This window comes from Cryptomeria japonica, chromosome 10, assembly GCF_030272615.1.
Source record: "Cryptomeria japonica chromosome 10, Sugi_1.0, whole genome shotgun sequence".
NCBI lineage: Eukaryota > Viridiplantae > Streptophyta > Pinopsida > Cupressales > Cupressaceae > Cryptomeria > Cryptomeria japonica.
The window spans coordinates 442831317-442838249 of record NC_081414.1 but is presented as its reverse complement, the minus strand read 5'-3'; positions in this window follow the sequence as shown (position 1 = coordinate 442838249).

Sequence of the window (6933 nt, the reverse complement as noted above, 5' to 3'; positions counted from 1 at the left end):
TAGCAATCCCATTATCTAATGATATTGTTTGAGCTATCCCCCCTAAACATGTGGAATTCCCGCAGTTGGAGCTTTATAAAGGAAAAGGTGATCCCATGACTCATGTGAAAACTCACTTTATGTTGTGATTTTGTCTTTGATCAAAGACTTTTGGCTAAATTGTTTACTAGAACATTTAGAGATAAAGCTTTGCAATGGTATTGTTCTTTACCTCCTTATTCTATTGCATCATTTTAACAATTTCACAATAATATTGGTCCTAATATTTGTTTGACTAATTTAATGCATTGTAAGCAAGGTATTAAGGAAAAAGTGATTGATTTTATTGGTATATATAAGAATTTGTATTCTCAAATTTTTAAACCTATGTCTGATCAAGATGTTTAAAGAATTTTCATTTCTAATTTGGGAAAAGACATTAGGGATAAGCTTCTCTTTTCTGAGTTTACTTCTACAAAGTTGTGTGTAGTACTTCATAACTATCAACTTCAAGTGAGTCAATTTGAATCATCTCCTTCAATAGCTCTGGGTAATAAGAATGAAAGTGTTCAACAACCTTTTGTGAAGTTTAAACAGAACAAATGATACATCAAGTTTAATGACAACAAGAATACCCAGGTAGCAACTGTGACAATAGGTGTGCCTCCTTTATCCAAGTACTTTAGAAAATAATTTACTCCTCTTTTTGAATCTTTGCATAATATTATGACATAATTTTTGAGTAAGAATGTGTTGAAACTTTCTCCCATAAAACCAATTGACACAACCAAACCTTTGCCACCTCATTATGATGCCAAAGCCTTTTGCCAATATCATCGTCAACCTAGTCGTGACACTAAAGAGTGTTATTCCTCAAAGAGTAAGATCCAAGACCTTATTGAATACAATACCATATCTGTAGTTGGTATGAATGACAAAAGAAACAAATCCGCAGCTCCTCCGAATCAAAAAATTCAAATCTTTACCAATTCTTTGCCTTCTCATTCTACTAATGTGATTGAGTCCAAGCATCTTGCCTTTTATCCTAATGATCTTGGCCTCAAGTTCAATAATGTGGTGAATCTTATTGATAAACCTACACCTCCTAAGGATGTATGCATTGCCTTTGATCCTATTGAAACTATTGAATCACCTGATGGCCCACTATACATCACTACGAGGATCAAAAATATGCTTTCATGAGGTGTGTTCATTGATCCCGCATGCATGGTAAATATGATAACTGAATAATATATTTATACTTTATTATTGCATCAAGTGAAATGATAAATCTGATGTGATAATTAAGATCCTTAATGGTTTCTCTTGTCCCGCTATTGGTTCCATTACCTTTCCCATTAAGGTTGGTACTAAATCTTTAGATGTTAATTTTTCTATTATTCCTACATCAGAACAATTTCGTGTGAAGTTGGGACATCCTTGGCTCTCTTCCATGAAAGCAATCCTTTCTATTGTTCATAAGTGTTTTAAATTCCCTCTTGATAACAAAATCGTAACAATTAATCATAACATGTACCAACCTATGATTAGGAAAGGAGATGTCAACCTTGATTACTTTCGGTCTAAACAATTTGAACCCCTTAAGCCTTGAAGTGCAATCTTATCAGAGGTGGAAGAATGAGAAGATCCTATCTTTAAGCAAGCCTAGAGATCCTAATCCTATTCCTCTTCTTCATAATCGACCTATTCCTCCTCCTCATGATGGACTTGGTCTTCTTCCTACACCTTCTAGTCCTTTATCTTACAAAGGCGAGCACTAACATCTCGCATATTTCAACCTTAAAAACCTTTTCCTTTGCATCCTTCTCTAAAACAAGAGAAGAAGCCTATGCTCGTTGATCCCAAACCTTCCTAACCTTTAATCAAAACTAAAATAAATAGTTATGCGAGAGAACACCGATGAAGATGTCATGCTAGAGCTCATGAACTTGTTTCTCAAAATGTTTCCTCCTTGAAGACTCCAAATGTGGACATGATCCCATTTTTCCAATGTTCACCTAACCCTAGGGAGGAAGTTCAACCTAAATCTCCAAGACATAAAATGCTTAAGAAAAATGATGGTTCATGTTCTATTCCAATCAATGATACTATTGATATAAATCTTGATGAAGAGATGGATGAAAATGATGTTCATACTAACAATGTGTAAAGGGGAAAATTTGATTTGGCAACTTTGTAACATAGAAGAAGAAATCACCAAATCAATTTTCGCTTTGGGGGAAGAATTTATTTTACATTCAAAAGAGGGGAGGAATCTACTAGATTCAATAAAAAATTAGATAAGGACTTAATACTAAGTGAATTGATTGTTTATGATGTCTTTTTCCCTCTTTTGTAAGTTCAAATGCTGATTTACTGTAAAGTGCTGAAATTGAAGACAAAACTGAGAAAACAATGAGCTACAGGTTCAAGATTTTGTCGTGCATCTGGATCTAGGTAATTTGAATTAATTTGGATTTGCCCTTCAAAAATGCCCTGGAAAAGTAGGGACCGTGGCGTTGCCTCTTGGTCCTCCAAATTTTTTGCGTGTAAAAAAGGGTTGTTCCGTCTCTGTGTTTGAAGCTTATTTCCAGAAGTACAACTACACATCTGTTTCCTGCACACAAAAAGAAAGGGAAATAGGTTGGGAATAGGGGTTTTCCTTCGGTCAAACCCCGGTTTTGGAATTAACCATGAATTCAGATAAATGTAATTGAAATGACTGAAAGGAAATGTTCTCCTTTTGAGAGAGATGCAAAATTATGACTGAAAATGAAATGATTATACCTCCTTGTGAAGTTTTTCTTGCCTCCACATGGAATTAGAGTTCCATGAAATAGGATGTAGATCTCCACTTCAATGCTTAATCTTTGACTTTATTGTTTCTCTAAGGCTTGAAGGAAGACTAAAAATGCTCAATTGCTCTTGAATGATTGAATGCTTGATTGATTGATATCGTATGCGTGCTCTTTCTAATTGATGGGTGTGATATATAGATCATCAATTGAGAGGGGAAATCCTCTTTATACACTTTCATGTCGGGTTAATTGAGTAATTTTTCTGACATGAGCCGACACAAAGTGAAAATCTCGCTCAAATTTGAAATGGGAAAAAGGGTTTTGAGGGGCCCCATTTTAGGGAGGACCATGGCACCACGCCCTAGTCCTGACCTATTTTAGGCCAGGATCAAAGTGTGCGTCAAGAGAGAAATCAAAGTTTTTGATGTTTGTGATGCATATGAACATAATCAAGTCTTCAATCAGGCCAAAGGGTGCAAACACTAAGGTGAAGACCCAAATGCAGTCAAAATTGCAAGGAATGCAATTTTAGGACACTACATTTAGGCCCCACTTTAGAAGGAGTATGAAGTCAGTCATACTCTCGGTAAGTTACAAAGGGTTCAGATTGAAATACTTTCACCAAGTTGTCAAAGAGGCAAGATACACCAAGCCCCCAGTGGACTTTAGGATCTCACAACTTCAATGAAAAGGTAAAAGGGAAGATCATGATAGAGAGAAAGAGAGAACCATGAATACAACTAGTAAGGTTCTCTTACTATGAGTCATGAAAAGAAAAATACCAAAAATTAGAAAGAAAAAGCTAAGTAACTTTAACTATCAAAATATGAAAGAGAGAATCATTGAGCGGAGTGTATGCCCCCACGTTATTTAAGCGATTGTGCATGCCTTACTGAGAGAAATTTCTTTAAGGTAGGTTACACCCAAAAAGACAAGCACCTTATCACAATAATTTAGCCCCCAAGAGAGGACAAATCAAAGGATAATGAACACAAAACACGAGGTGGTTTCACCTAACTTTGGAGTCAGTATGCTTTTTATGATAACTGATGTATATCATGCATATATATATGCATAGAATTTTTCTCATCCTCCAAAGAAAGGAAACCACCATGGAAGAAAGGGACACGTGCCTTTTGAGTCAACATGGGAGAGACCTCAAATAGAAAACAATAGGGACAATAAATAGAATAACGGAGATACAAATAGAAGAATGTCACAAAAAAGCAAGAGATGAGAGAGAGAGAATCTACAGTGCTAATGAAGCTAATCCAGCATGTCATTCGTCCCTCGGTATTGCTCATCATTATTTTGGGAAGGTGGACAACACACAGGAGGAGCGACATCGAGCATAGTAGATGGAGCTATCACAAGTTCCAAACAAGGACCATGCTCTAATGATGAGTCACTTTGTTTGTTACTAGGAGCTAGGATTAATGCTTTTGAAATTTTCTTAGATAAATCATTGTCAACATCAACATATTCATATGCATCTTCAAAAATATTAGGATCAACATTTTCATTATTAACAACATTCTCACCTATTTCTTCATCAAGATTAATAAAAAAAGGATCTCTAATGGGAATAGAACTTGAACCATCATTTGTCTTAAGCATTTTGCATTTTGGAGAATTAGGTTAAGCATCCTCATTAGGAGAAAATGGAATTATGTCAACAATTAGTGTTTTAGGAGAATAAATGGTTTGGGAAGTGAGTTCATGATCTCTAGCATGATGTCTCTATTAGCATTCTCTCACACAATGGTTTCGTTTAGTTTTAGTTGAAGGTTGTGAAGCTTTAGGTTCATCAGGTATAGGCTTGTTTTTTTCTTTTATGGAAGCTTGAATGGGTTGAGGTCTTTTAGGTTGAACAATAGGAGAGGCCGATCACTTCTCTTTGTAAGATGTAGGAGATGGAACCACACCATATAAATGAGGAATGGGAGGTGTAGAAAGGAGACCAGGTCCATCATGAGGAGGAGGAATAGGTCTACCCTTAGGAGGAATAGCTGGACACTTGGGAGGAGGAGCATTTCTATTCTGGGAAGGAAGAGTGGACTCATCCATAGGGGAAGGAATGTATTTTTACTTAGGAAAAAGAATATCGCTTTCCTTAGGAGGAAAGATAGTCTTATCCTTAGGAGAAGAAATAGATTTCTCTTTGGAAGAAGATTATTTCTTTCCTTAGGAGGAAGAATAATCTTGTCTTTAAGAAGAAGTATATGATCATGAAGAGGAAGGATAAGTGTTAGATTTATAGGTTTACTCAATGACAAAATCATCTCATTTTTCTATTTATGATATGATTTAAAGAGAGCACCACTTCTAGGTTGAAGAGGTTGAAATTATTAGGACCAAAAATAATCAAGACAAACATCTCCACACCTCACCATAGGTTGATATAAGCTATAATTAATAGTTATGATTTCATTATGAGGAAATTTAAAACACTTATGAACATTAGAAGCGATTTCTTTCATGGAAGAGAGCCAAGGATGTCCCAACTTCACACAAAATTGATCGGATGTAGGAATGATAGCAAATTTAACATCTAAGCACTTAGTTCCAACATCAATAGGAAGCACGATAGAACCAATAGCAAGACAAGAGAAGCCATCAAAAACTTTAACTACCACATCAGTATCATCATATGTCACTTGATGCAATTGTAAAGTATAAAGAAATTCTTTAGTTATCACATTAACCATGCAAGCTGGATCAATGAGCACTCCTTGAGAAGGCATGCCTTTGATTTTCGCAGTTATATATAATGGGCCATTAGGTGCTTCAATAGTCTCACTAGGATCAAATGTAATGTACAAGTCCTTAGGACCACATTATTAGATTCAAGGCCAACATCATTGGGAGAGAAGGCAAGATGATCGGTCTCGATCACATTAGTGGAATGGGAAGGTAAAGGATTAGTGAAAATTTGAAGGTTTTGATTAGGAGGAGCTACTGATTTGTTTCCTTTATCATTCACACCATCCACATATATGGTATTGTTATCAATAAAGTCTTGAATCTTACTTCTTAAAGAGTAACACTTTTCAGTGTCATGACTGGGTTGGCGATGGTATTGGCAAAAGGCTTTAGAAGGAAAGTAAGTTTAGGATGTCTTAGATGGATCAATTGATTTGATAGGGGGATGTTTCAACACATTCCTTTGTAACAATTGAGACATAATATTATGAAAATATTCATTAAGAGGGGCTAATTATTTTCTAAAGTATTTGGACAAATGAGGCACACCTATTGCGGCTACCACTTGATTGTTGTTATTGTTATTGAATTTGATGAATCCCTTATTTGGTTTGAACTTCGTAAAAGGTTGTTGAGCACTTTCACCCTTATCACTCGGAGACTCACGGTAAGATGATAAGTGTGAAGTACTACGTAAAAGGAGTACACTTAGAAAAGAGAAGTTTATCCCTAATATCTTTTTGTAATTTAGCAATAAAAATCTTTTGAATATCTTGATCAAGCACAGAAAAATAAATTTGAGAATGCAAATGCTTATATCTACTAATAAAATCAGTCACTTTTTCTTTCACACCTTGCTTACAATGCATCAAATCAGTCAAAGTGATCTTAGGATCAATATTATTATGAAATTGTTGAAAAGAAGTAATAGAATAAGGAGGCAAATAATAATACCATTACAAACCTTTATCCCTTAATGTTCTAGTAAACAATTTAGCCAACAATATTTGGTCATGAGAAAAGTCACTACACACAGTTTGAAATGTTTTAACATGAGTCAAGGGATCACCTTTTCCATTATAGAGCTCCAATTGAGGGACTTCCACATGTTTAGAAGGGACAAATCGAACAATGTCATTGGATAATTGGCTTGCTACATCAAATGTGGGCACATTATACTTAGATTGATTCATAGAAGCTATTTGTTGTTGTAAGGAAGACATTGTTTGGGCTAGACTATTCATGGTAGCTTTAGTAGAAGGATTGAAATTAGACATGTTGGATTGAGAAGGAGGGGTAACATTTTTGAATGGAGGAAAGGGTTGAGAATAAGGAGGGATATTGTTATAGGAAGGTGAGGGTTGAGAATAAGGAGGTGGAACATTATGATAGGTAGGTATGGGAGAGGATTGGGTAACAAATGAAAGACTCATGGTAGGAAGAATGAAAGAAG